General features: G+C 38.0%; 1 long non-coding RNA gene across 1 annotated transcript in view; it reads right to left on the reverse strand.

The window, feature by feature from the left end:
- The window catches only part of LOC148594579 (uncharacterized), a 576,515-nt gene extending 564,875 nt beyond the window's left edge, over positions 1-11,640 (reverse strand). The window contains exon 1 of the long non-coding RNA XR_015913419.1: positions 11,551-11,640. This is a non-coding gene — a long non-coding RNA (uncharacterized LOC148594579). The remainder of the gene's footprint in view (positions 1-11,550) is intronic.
- Positions 11,641-14,053: the final 2,413 nt, after the last annotated feature.

A 14,053-nucleotide genomic window follows, 5' to 3' on the forward strand; every position in this document is an offset into this window, starting at 1 on the left:
GTGTGTGTGTGGGGGGGGACACAAATCAAAACCCAAACCTCAGATCCAGCAATGACAAAGAGAGAAAGAAAATTACTCTGGTGTGAAACAAAGGCTTAAATCTAATTTCTTTGCAACCGTTCTTTCATTCAGCCATAGAAAGAACTTTTCAGGCTAAAAAATACAATTTGGTTTAGTCTCAGAGAAATGACATTTAAAATAGAGGAAAGGTTATAAGGTTTCACAAGGCAATTTCTAAGCCTTGTTCTGTGAGACAGAATTAATACACGTACGCTCTTTCTGGCATTGTTCGCCCCTCTATAAGGTAAGAAGGGCTGGATTTTGGAAAAACAACTTGAAAGAAACTTTAAGATCAGTGCTAGCAGGGGTTTTGAAGGTCTTCATTCATGAGACTTTAGGTATGAGAATTTCACAGAAATGTACAAAAGATATTTTGAAAAAAAGGAGCAGTGGGATTCATCTAGCTTAAACCTCTGTATTTCTCTTCCAAAATACCAAGTTCCCAACATAGGGAACTTAAAATACTTACAATTATCATAATGAGCTGCCATGATAATTTGGTTAATATCTAAAAGTGAGAGAGATCTGAAAAGGCATATCAAAAGGAGAGAGAAAATGGAAGCTTCTAGGCAAAGGTAACATTTTTCACCGAGTTGCTCATTTTTAGAATAACTCATATACACAAGTAGATTTTTTACAACTAGCAATTTGAACCCATTAATTGCTAAACAACAATCTAGTTCAGCTTGGTGCTGTAAAAATGATACTATATACTTCTTTGTGACGTGCAGAAAAAATAGACTCAATGATTTTAATAGAAACTTATGGCTTGAAAACTACAAAGCTATTAAGAGAAATGACATCGGGACTAGCATAGGCAACAAATTTTGATGCAGAAGAATAGGAGACATACCTACTTCCTCTTTGATCACTTTTACCTATTAAAATTACTTGTATCTTCTTCAGGTAAAAAAATAAATATTTTGGTAGCTAATTTTTTTTTCCTGTTATATGAATAGTTACAAGGCTTCCTGAGTCCTTTTATTTCCAGTGTTTCTTCCATCTTTTCATTTCATACAAATCTTATCTTGCCCTCCTCACTCAAGCTCCCCAGGAGTCAAATTGCCAAGTAGTTTACTAAATTCTTGCACAAGGTTTAGATTCAACAATACTCCAAAACATTTCTATTTCTATAATGTTGAATGATGGAGGCAGCCTCCGTGCAACATTTCTTTGCAGCAAGAAAAATGCTATAAAGTTGCACCACTATCCTGGCTCTGAGGTCATTCGGAGCAATGTGGAATTAAAATTACAATCTGCCACACAACCCTTTTGTAACTGAGCTGGGGAAGAAGGAAAAGGAAATTGAAAAGATAGGAATGCACAGGGTATTTAGGGCTGAGGTTACCACCTCAATTACACAGAAGAGTAAAACAAAACGAATGCAGGTAGATAAGGTCGAAATGTAGTCTGATACATCTGCATAGTTTAAAGGACAAAGAAAAAGGATTTATTCAGAAAGTTCTCCTTATATTTCCATATAAAATACCCTCTCCCAAATAACCAGATAATGCAGGTTTTGGTACTGGCAGCATGAGTACATGCTGGCATGTTACATTCTTCCCCTCACCAGCAATGTCCCTACAGGAAACGGGAAGGAAAAGGGAAGGTTATCTTCTGAGCCTGTCATACAACAGGCCAGCCTGTCTACCTTGCAAGGTCAGAAGATTAAAAAAAAGATTTTTTTTTCTCTCTCCTTTTCCAATGATGTGGAACGGTGTTTTACCTGATCAACTGAGCTGATAAAGATATCTATTTTAATTTTTTTCTCTCTCTTTTCTCTTTGGCTCCTAGAGCTTCCTTTGGCTCCTAAAGATAAGGATGGAACTTTCAGCCTGACATTGAGCCAAACTGGTAAAGGATCTGCTGATTATGGGCAATGATTTTATTGAAATAAGCAGTGCCTGTGCAGCAAACAGAAATATCCTACATGTGACGAATGGGAGCTCTACTTTTTAAATGAGTGTCCACATTACAGAAAAACATTTTTACATATTCCAATCACTAAGTCCACTGGAACTTTCACCACTGACCTGTAAAAAGGAGAATCTGCACCCACAATGATGAAAAAGTCAATTGTTCAGCTAGATCACAGTAACACTGTCTTTCCGGTAATCACATGTTTCTAGAACAACACAAACTGTCACAATAAAAGAACAGAAAATAAAGACCAGAAAATAAAGAAGTTACAAACTACCAATGTGAAAAAGACCAACAATTCACGTATACTGTGAATTGCAAACTCAAGTTTTATGTACGTGCAAGTAGAAAAGGCTTTCTTTCCATCTAGCCTGGACTATCTCCAAAACAGACTAGTGGTTACATCTGTATTTATGAGATATGCAACTCATGATGTTTGTGTGTTCTCCACCTCACACCCATTGGGTGCCAAGAGCAGCAAAGGGAAAGCAGGGAGCTTTGGTAACATTTATGAACAAGCTTATGAATCTTAGCTCTTCTTCATACCATTATTCAAATATTTAATCTTCTAGTGATCAAAAGAAACAATTATTTCTTGTTAACACTGAAAAATTTCAAGAACTAGAAAAAATAGTCAAAAGTAAATAAGAAGCAAAATGGAAAACCTGGAGAGCGGAAAATTGTAGGTTAGCTTAATTAAAAGAAAATGGCTGAAGGATCCCACTGATAATATGGAGGTTATTACAGGTAGTAAGTGAACCTTACCTACACAGCACTGTGCTTCATACCTTCTGATAAGGTCATACAAAACAATGAAATTAATTTTCAAGTCTATCATCAAGGTGACTTGATATTATAAAGATGGTCTTCATTCACACTGAAATATATTTGCAAGGTATTATTTCTTAATGTCACAATATTTTAGTTTGAAATACTAAGAAAGAATCTCGCTCTGTAATACCCTAGAATTAGCTTTGTGACACTCAAAAATTTTAGTTAAACAACTGTCTTCAGGTGTTTTATTTTGGATATCAAAGCGAATTAAAATGCAGCAAAACGGTTTGAGTTGCAGAATTCTGAATCTTAATATAGTCATTCTACTTCAAAAAAGAGTAAATGACATTTCAAGAGAGTATTTTTTTGCATGAATATACTATTAATCATCAGCAAAAATTGCTAGACTTTTGTAAAGCTTGGATATAAGAGCAATCTGAAAATGCTAGAACATTCAAAGTTAAAACACAGTTCGTTTGTTCAACTTTCTCAAAATGACGGTGCTTGTGATTAATAAGATTCAAATGTCAAGAAATTATTGACAAAATCATAGGTTATTCCCAACTGCCTAAGAACATAATTTCTTCATCTGTCAATACGCAATTCTGTCACACAGTCAATCCACTAATGCAAAGCACACACTGATGATTATGCTTGTTGTATCTATACACGCTTTCAAGTCTTACACTGAGCGTATTTGGTAAGCAATTTTCAACTTTGTTCTTAGTTCACCAGTTATAAAACATTTGCCCATAGAAATGAGCACAGTTAACTGGAGATTTTTTTTTTTGTTGTTATCTTTCGGAGTCTTCCTAAAGTCACCTAAGGATTTACAGATAAAACCCTGAACTGAAAACTACTGCAGCCCTTTTCTCAGCACGGCTGTAATTGCACTTAGTCCTGGTCAGGCTGAGCACAGCAGCAGGACAAATTGCCCGCTGCCTCCATGTAGCCTTGCAGGAGACAGTCGTGGCTCAGCTTCTGAACCCACAATAATGAGAACAAAATGATGTAGCCCCAGCAGATGAGGTGATGACTGTCTTAGATGATAGGCAAAACACCCTAAAGCTTAGTAAGATCATGAATATAAAGCACGAGTAGCATGAACTTCAAATTCTTTGCTAGAAGGTAGAGATGAACCAAAATAGTGCAGATGACATTTCAATCAGATGAGATGAAAGTAGGATAGAAGCTTTAAAGCTCAAGGATAACTCAAGGAAAGCAGAACAGTCAATAACACAGTATTTCAGCTACAGATTACTCTTAAAACTAAATCATGCTTGTGAGGTATAAAAAGTAACTACAAACCTGATAGTAATCTTCCAAATAAAATAAAGCCTATTCATTCTCTCAGGATTTGAATATATTCTCAGATCTTATTTTAGCTTTGAGATTTCTCCAGTTTCTCAGGACTGGCTACTATATAAGTTGGGGTGTTTCCTTCGTTATGAGTAACTTTTCTCATACATATGTGCTCTACTCAGTGTACTTCAATGATTAGTTCTATGACTTTTCACAAAGAACTGAATACATAACCCTCTCACGCTTGTCATACACTATGACATAATCACTTCTATCACTACCTTAAATCAAACATCTTTTAGCAAATAAACAATGAAAGCAGTTAATTGCTTCAGATCAAGTGAAATAAGGTTGACAGCCTTATTAAAGTACAAGCTCATTTGTGCATAGGAAGTGAAACAAGGGAACGCAAAAAGAGAGTCTTTAACTGAATATGAAAAGGCATGTTCTTATCAGTAAGAACTGGGATTTAAGAAGCTTGTAGTAACAAGTGTTAAATATTTAAATCTCAGTACTTCGCAACAATAATTTGTTCTTTAGTTTGCATTCCTTAAGTGATATCAAATCTGAAAATCCCTTTTGATGCCTCTCAAAAAAAAAAAAGTCTGAAATTTCAACAAAAAGGGATCTTTTCTTACAGAATGAAAAAAACACTGAGGTTGGAAAGAACCTCTGCAGATTGTCCAACATCCCTGCTCAACTCTTCTCTGCCAAGCTGTTCTCCACCTAGTCAGATCCCAGCTTGTACTGGTGTATGGAATTATTCCTCACCTGGTTCAAGATTTGGTTTTAGCAGGTTAGGAATATGTCACATTTGGAAGCCCTCAAATCAGTAGTCCTTCGATCCATTACTCACCTATACTTTTTATGCTGGTGGATACTTAGGCCTCCAATATTGAAATGTATTTCAATTTCTCTCCTTTATTATTTCTTCTTTTTCTTTTTTTTTTCTCCCTTTCAGAGCAGCCTGAAATTTAAGTGGAAATATTTTGGCAGTTAGCATATATTTCGATCAAACAGTCTGCACTAGTTTGCCAAGTCGTTGCTTAAGTTAGAATTCAAAAAGACATTTAAACACCTGTCTCATATTGAATTTTAGTTACTAAGAATTTCTTCCATGAGCCTCTAAATTCCCAAGAAATAATTACAGCTTCCTAATCAGATGACAAGTCTGTATAAACAGCAGACAAGTTGGTACAACTACAGAGTAACTCCCACAAATGATCTATAACCGCATATTAGTTAATGATCTTTCCAGTTGTACTGATTTGCTTTCTTTCAAGAAAAAAAGATGCCTGATCACCTGACTGCTGCACATGACTTAAAACATAATTGAACATGATGTCCTCAACCATAACTGACTGGGCATGCCTCCCTAATTGCAAACAGTAATAAAATATATATCTCTTCTCCCTTTGGGTGCACTGCCTTACAGTAACTTACCATAAGAGAAACAGAAAGAAACAAAAATCAATAATTTTTGTCTACCTGAAATATACAGTTTTACAAAGAGAGAAAACAAGTGCTTATCCGACTTACTGTGACATAAGACATAGAAACTCAACTGAGTTCAGTGAAGTCACAGGTTGGAGTGGAAGATGAAATACTTATCCAAAATAAATTTATTTATGTCCTTTTCCCATGTTATCTTCCTGCCTCCCTCACCAATCCTGAGTGATAATAAACAAGTAATTCCATGAAACTCGACTTAGCAGAGCCTGTTCTCCTGTGGAGCTATGTTTCACGGATAACTGCTTTCTGTGTTCCTTTTCACTGAAGCCTTTCCTACAGTAGTGACATTTTAAAGTGTTTCTCCTTTCTTCTCCTCTTTGATAATTGACCTCAGCCTCTTATTATCCCCCCAGAGAGGGCACTGATGAGGTCTCTTCCCTCTCCATGGCCAGCCATTTTAATGTCCTGAAATTAACTTGAGTGACTTGAGACCTCAAACTACTCTAGCTACCTTGAACTATACCCACATGCCCTAACTGCCTGAAATTGGGTATCAGGTTCAAGAGCCAAGGACAAACAGATGAACATAAAGGCTCCACAAGAATGATAAGTGACACGAGGAATAACCGTCCAAACTATTGCTGTGGTGTTTTTTTTTTTTTTTTTTTTTTTTTTTAAAAAAAAGGCTGAGTACTGCAGACTATGTCAGTGACTAGAAAAGTTATCTACTGTCTCTTGAAACTCTCATCCACTCTTGAAACATATTTATTAATGAAACAGACCACTGAAAGTCAGAGAAGGCAAACAAAATTCATTTTCTCAAAAATCTAGCATACATGTGTGATTGTACATGTGCATGCAATCCTACTGGAAGCTAGTCTCTAAGATATCCTCTATTTCTTTCCAAACACTTCCTAATCTCTGCCAGCTACTTGGAAAGGCAGCATTCAATCATACTGAAATGGCTAAAATCCTGCCACTGTGCCTAAGAGAAATGTATTACTAGTATAAACATATGAAAATATTAATGCAAAGGATATTGTTAAAGCTCTCAGAAAAGAATTTATATCTTCTTGTAACACTGCATATTAAACACTCTCACACTGCAATATACATATAAAATCAGTTTTAGGTGTTGCAGAGGTTATCAAAAGAATGGAGAATGAGGCAACTTGAGCTATAGAGACACTAGGAGATGGTTCCTCTGCAGATGGATTTGGAGCAGACTGCAGTTCTTTGGTGCTGGAAGGAAAGCCCGTGCAGCTAAGTGGGATGAAGGAAATAGACTTTGGGGACGGAACTCCTATATGACTGGCTTCCCTCCATGATACCTCTTCATTTTTTTACCCTAAAGCCTGGACAACTTGGATTCACACATACTTTTGCTAATGATTTCTAGAGGCCCAAAGCCCATTCAGCGCATGGTCAGCCATATCTCCAAGCAGAACCCGAGGCCCCCAGAAATCCCGTGGCGACCTGCTGCACAATGGTTGAGCTGTCGGCTCCTGGAAAAACCCAGGCTGTGCTGGACATCATCCCCACAGGCACTACGAACACACACCTGCAGCAGTGCCCAACCTGACGCATCCCAGGTGCCAGGTGACACATGCAGCACGGGCTCCGTAAGGTGGCCTTTCCCTGTTGGTGTCCAGCTGGCTCTGCACGTGCTCTGTAGCACTGTGCAACATTTCTGAATAGAAAACCTGGAGAGCAAACACTCATTAATACTGAAAATGTATTAGGAAATTTTACTTATAAGCATGGACTATTGCAAGAACTACAATATTTATTTTTAAAGGTAGGAGTATTCCCTTCTCCCCATTATATTTGCTAGAACACAGATGACTAGACTGTTGTGCATCCTATAAACAGAATAAGCAGGCAGGATACTTACCTGTTTTTCTATTTAAATCTCCAGAGATGGCTAGAATTAGCAACACCTGTTAATTAGCATACTACAGGTGTTGGAATATTAACAATTGGAATTAGAGCAAATCAGGTAGGATGGGTCTTCCTTTACAAGCTGATACCCATGAACCATGGGGTTCTTGCCATGGCAGCCTTCCAGGGAGAACACTGGTGTCTTGGCAGCCTAGACAGCCCACAGTGGGTAGGATTTCTATTTAGTGTTTGCTTTAGAATCAGGCTATGCGTCTCCTTAGCTGGAATATTTTTTTGCTTCTGACATTCCACAGATCAAATCCCAGAAAGAAACATCAATTCTCCCTCAAACTCCATAACTTCATACAGACATTTTTCAAAGGCAGAGCAACACTGGGAGGGTATTGCAAACTGGGGGTTTTGTATTTTTTTTTCTTTTTTTTTTTCAGTAGCTTTTCTCCCCGACTTGTTGCTTCCTGCATCCCTGGGAGGGCGGCAGTAGCAGACAGGCTGCTGTACAGTGAGACGCTCAACACCACGGCATCAGCAGCGTGGTCTTCTCAGCTCCTTCCCACCAACGCCTACTGGGTGACTTCACTGACCTCACTTCACGAAGGCCGGTGAGTGGGAAGCAGGGCTCCCTGCACCACCTTTGAAATGCACAGTGTGCTGGTGCACTGCAGCAGCTTTCCACGAGGCTGGGAGAACAACCAGCATCACAGGAGCTTCTGCACAAACCAGGGAAAGATTTTTTTTTATTATTTTTATTTTTTTCTGTGTAGAGGTCCAAGGAAAATACATTCACTGCATGGATCCAAAACAGAGCTTGTCTTTTTTGCAGCCAGAGGACTTTAGAAAAATGGCCAAATCTAACCTACAATACTCAGGAATAATGGCAATATTCAGGAAGAAAAAAAAGTACAATTAAGACCCCAAGCAGTGGCGATGGTTCCTTTCATCACAATATAAAAACAAGCAAAACAACTGCCCCAGATTATTTTTTTTTTTATCAACATGATGGAGAAAAGACTGCAATACTGGCACAAGTAACCCATTGGGCACTGGACTAAACAAGGGTTCACAGTTCACTGGACTAAACAAGGGTTTACAGTTGCAATTTATGGCATCATTTTGCAGGAAGGCATTTATCTTAAAAGTACCAATTGAAACTTAATTTTTCTTTGCCTGGAAATTTAATTACAATTTTATCATCCAAACAGACACAGGAACACAATTGCAGGGTCTAAGGATACAGCTCCTAAAAAATCTGCTTCCCTATAACCAAAATCCACACTGAGCATTTGAGACTAGTTTATACTGTAGTCACAAGCAGATTTTACCTCTATAAGAATATTTATTAGCCACTACATAACCAAAGAGTTAGGAGCCTTTTTACTGAATCGTCTCATGTACAACTATTAATGCAGGAGCAGGCTAAAGTCAGCAAACAGACTCAACAGTATAAATACTAGCAGCATGAAAACATTTTGGACTCTGCTTCAGCACAGACATTTATATAGATTTTTTGAAATTACACATCTCAACCTTCCTACATCTGAACAGACCCTGAAGCAGCTATTCCCAAGTATCACCATAGCTCAGATACTTTTCATGATTTTCTTTGTTAAGATTTTCCTAATATCACTTTACAACTCTTCATAGAATGCAACTATTCCTAGGTTAGGTCTTTAAAGGAAAACAGCAACTTATTCAAAGAATATATTATTTTCATTCAGAGCTCATGAGTCTAAGAGATGACTGAAAGACAATCAATCATATTGCAGTGTGAGGTCTTGTAACAGCTTCCACAATAACAATGAGAGTGATAACAATGAGTGTATTCCCTTAGAATTTTCAATAAGATATTCATAGGATGGCTTCAGGAGAAAGCACTTCATTTTTTACCCCAACAAATCTTTCTAAATATACAACATAATAATAAAACCAAAGCTTTTATACTCTTGTATATCACAGTAATCCTCGAAACATTAAAAAAAAAAAACTCAAAAACATTACAGACTATCAACTGTTCACATTTAAAACATTATCTACTCTTACATTTCTATTTTTGCAGTTCACAGCAGTGCTGTTTTATGGCAAGGGTTTCCAATTGCTATTTATGATCACTGGCACATTCACTCAGAGGTCAAACTCTACGAATTATCAATCCATTCTGGTAAAAGAAAAGAGAATTCAGCCACCAGCTGATGGCTATGTGATGCTGAAATTAAGGGAGTAATATTATTTTCAGAATATTAACAAAATCTACACACTGGATAACTCACAGCAGTTTTCCTTCACCCTCTCCACATTGATCATTAACAAGAATGCAGGTTTTAAACATAAAGCGCTATCGTAAGGCCTCTCGTCTTTGGAGAGCTGATTACTCTGCTTATTCTCTTTCTCTCTCTTTTAATTATTTATATTTTAATCTGTTCTTGTAGCCAGTCATTTTATATCTCCTTGGCTGTGGGCCAGCCCTGAGATTCAACCAAATGCACTGGATTGAGCTGGATGCGGCAAACACAGCTGCTTTGTCACGTGCTCATGGAGTCTGAATACTTGACCCTGCCTTTCCCATTTGTTTTCCAAATCCCAATCTTCAGTCCTATCCTCCTGCTCTGGACTCTTCAAACATGGAGTTTGCAAATCCCAGACAAAGCATCATCTCCACTCGCTTCTGTGAAAAACTGTCTCTCCGGAGAGGATGGGGCTGGAAGGAGACCCGATTCCTCTGTGCTCCACCTCTGCCAGCAGCATTTCCATATTTTTTTTCTTTTTGTTCTACATCACTGCTCCTCCTTTTGAAGGCCTTTGTATTTTAGAGCACATATAAAAAGTCATTGGGTATTCTGTCTACAGTGCTATTTTGCAGAGCTCTAATTACTAATGTATTTAGCATTCAGAGTTCAGAATTCAAGCCTTTGACAAATTATTAATCACAAAGATGAGAAGCTTAAAAACAACAAAATGAAAAGTCTATTTGTGACCATGGGCATGTTAATCCTTGTTATTCAGTAGCTATGCCTTTTGACAGGAATACTAACACAAATCATGCAGCAGCAAATTTTCTGCGTGAGAACCTATTTCCTGAATGACACGTGGTTGTTAGGAGGCCTCCTGCCTCTTAGCTTTCCATCAACTTCTCCCCAGTCAGTTCTCTTGAAAGAACAAATCAATGTCAACTTACTTTTCCTCACTCATCTGGTCACCTCTAATCTGCTTGTTCAGGCTGTCTAGAAACTTACTAAGGAAACCTTGTTTTTCTTTTCCTGCTAGGTACTGAACAAGGAGAAGATCCTCCTTTTCCATTTACATCTTTCTGTACGTCTTCATTCATGTCTGCAACCTTGGGAAAGTATCACTTACGGGCAAATAGCAAAGCGTTAAAGAAATGAACTTCTGAACCACCATTATGTCATCTTATTTCACTCATTATCAAAAGAAAAAGAGAAGGGAAGAAAGGAAAGAGCATAAACATCCTCAGACCCTCTATATACTTGACAGAGCTACAGTTAATGACTCTTGAATTACAGTTTCCCAAATTGCACCTTAGGAGTGTCTCCTGCCATCTCCAAGTCCATCAGCTGCTTAGGGATGAGTCATGGGACAGGTTACTAAGCTTTAATCAGATTTCTAATATAGCACATTTACTGCTTCTGCTTAAATCTTCAGCTAGCTCTTTGTCAAAGAGGAAAATTGAATCAGTTTTATAGTATTACTTCCTGATAAATCTGTTTCTTATTCTCACCATCTTATTAAACTCCCAAGTATCCGGTCACTTTTGTGAAACTGAAGGAAAGGTGGAAAAGAAATGCCTTCCCTCTAATATCCACTATTTTCTCTTCTTCCCATTAATTTAGCAGCTCGACTCCCTTTCTTTGTTCTGTTTTTAATCTTACCTGTTTTTCTTTCCTTTATCTCTCTGGCTCATCTCAACACACTTGGCACTTTAGCCTGTCTGATTTTATTGCTACACATTCTCAATAGTCCGTGAGAGTCATCTGCCCTTTTCTTCCATTTTAGGTCTCCTTTTGTATTAAAGATACCATGACACCGCCAAATTACTTCTCATTATCTTCTTTCTTTCCTCTGCTTTTAGACAATTGGCACACCTATCAATAAAACATAGATTAGGCATGCTTGGAGTCACAGAATCACAGAATGCTTAAGGTTGGAAGGGACCTCTAGAGACCATCTAGTCCAACCCTCTGCTCCAGCTGGGACATCCAGAGCACGGGGCACAGGGTGGCATTCAGGAGGGTTTTGAAGATGTCCAGAGGAGGAGACTTCACAACCTCTCTGGGCAGCCTGTTCCAGGGCTCTATCACCCCCACAGTAGAGAAGTCCTTCCGCATATGGAGATTAAACTTCCTATGAATACGAGAACATTTGATGTTCAGAGACTGATAACCACAGACACTCAGACAGAAGAAAAATAGTATCTATGCATTTGTACGCCACTGCACAAAACTGGACCCTGATCCTAGAGGAAGCTCAAGTTCTTACTGGGGGGAAGGGGTGGGGGGAGAACTAAAAAAAAAAAAAAAAACTTTCAACCCAAACAAATGCCTTCCCCTAACTTCCCAAATCATAACAAAAAATATACATTCTGTAGAGCTGCACAGTATTATTGACTCTTAGCTGATAAACCCATAGCAGCTGCTGTGTTTCTCCAATATGCAAGAAACCCCATTATGTCAATAGGAATACTTAGGAGTAAAGACATGTCTTATCTCGAGCACCATGCCAGAAAGCTGCTTCTATCTGTGATGTGTAGAAAAGCAACAATTACACTCATTTAATTGATCTGATACAAGTGTATCTCTGAAGCTAACATATACAGAGATATCATCACCTAATCTATTAGGGCAATATTGGCATTTGCTGGAACTGCTTTCTGAAGATTAAGATGAAACACAGCTGGGATTGATTTAAGTATTCAAAATTCTCTGGTTTTAAACTGCAGCGACTGTCATTTTGGAAAGTCGGATTGATTTAAATTGATTTGCAGTAGAGTTGTTATTTAATTACCTTGCACAATTGCTGTATATGAAACTTATTGATTACTGGAAGAGTCTGTTCCAAAGCCCTTACAGCAGAGAGAGATGGGAATCAACAGATGAGAGGATGACTGTTAGCCGGCTGCTGTGGAGTGAAGAAATACAAAATATATTACCAATTTTTAACATCTTGTGAATTTCCAGCTTGGCAGAGACATAGGGTCTATATGTAAAGAATAGACTGTGCAATCAATGGAAAATAATTGTAAATTATTGTAATGATTTGTAAATTCAAATAGTGAATGTAAAGACTGTAAACTCAAAATGGATTTTCAGTGATGATAAGTACACTGTCCTGCAAATATGCTTAAAAATGAGACTTAAATTTTAAGTCTCACAGGGATGCAGATGACAGGAAACTGGATCTTCTTTTCTGGATAACCCAAATCAGGCTCTATCCACAAGATGCTCAGCTCTGTCACAACAGAAGCAGCAGTTTGGACAAGCTGAAAAATGAAACACTGTCTAGAGAAACCTTTATGGAAAAATCAATCAATCAATCAAATCCTGAGAAACTCAAGGGTAATGCATCATGCAGCAGGTAAGCTGGAGTTTCAAAATCACTTTTACGGACTTTCCACATAAACATCACCATTAGGGGCACCTTTGAATCGTACAGAAGAAGTTGCAATTGGTCACAAAATGCACGGACAGGAAAGCTGAGGTGCACATGCGATGCTGCAGTCTCTTAAATTGCACCTATTGCCATAGTGACCGAGTGAGGAAAGGAGCCTCAGTGAGGAAAAATATTGCTCACAAGAGCATGGAGCAGATTAGACATGGTTATATCATGCAAGTCACAAGTCTGACACCGTGCAGGCTCCCAGGTGTAAAATTCTGCAGACACAGATTAGACAAAAACATTTGAGGTCAATGGAAGTTTTATGGAAACAGGAACTGCAGAATTTGGTTCATAGGGATAAAAATATTTCTGGCTATGGAACAAAACCCTACTAAAGTCTAAAGAAACATTTTTACACCCAAGAATGTAAACTTTAGGGGTTTGAACAGTAACAAATTGGCTCTGACAGTATCCAGTTCTCCAGAAACAGCTCTACAGGCCTTGTGACAGAGGTTGTTATTGCTTGAGGCTTTGTTGCCTCCTTCAAGTTGAAGGAGATAAGGAATAATTGGAATTATACAGCCACCATAGGAAGCAATCCCAAATATATAATGCTGCTGTGTAGCTCCTAGTGTTAAGGCTGATCCTTATCCTCAGAAAAAGTAATGAACCTAAATGGGGCTCCGGGCATTCCCTGTTCTAAAAGAGGAGCCAGGAAAGATGCTGCTGCTTGCTCCTAGCATGAATTTGTCATTAGGTGTAAGAGCATTGTAGAAACATCTTTGAGATATTTTTGATTATATTTTGGAAGCAGGTAGAGGGATTGAGCTAAAAACACTGGTCTAGATCAGTTTGACTGATTTTGACAAACATATCTATACACATTATTTTCTAAAAGTTGTAAGATAAATTGCTTGGAAAATAGGGGTTGGGACGAGGGGGTATTTATGGATTTGGTAATTTGAAGAACTTATGCAAAAGCCACACTTACGTCTGAGGAAAAAAATATAAAGAAACCTAGAGACACGTTTTTACTGTA

Source organism: Tinamus guttatus, unplaced genomic scaffold (genome assembly GCF_059628265.1).
Source record: "Tinamus guttatus ecotype Peru unplaced genomic scaffold, ASM5962826v1 Tinamus_guttatus_pri_ptg000227l, whole genome shotgun sequence".
Classification (NCBI taxonomy): Eukaryota; Metazoa; Chordata; class Aves; order Tinamiformes; family Tinamidae; genus Tinamus; species Tinamus guttatus.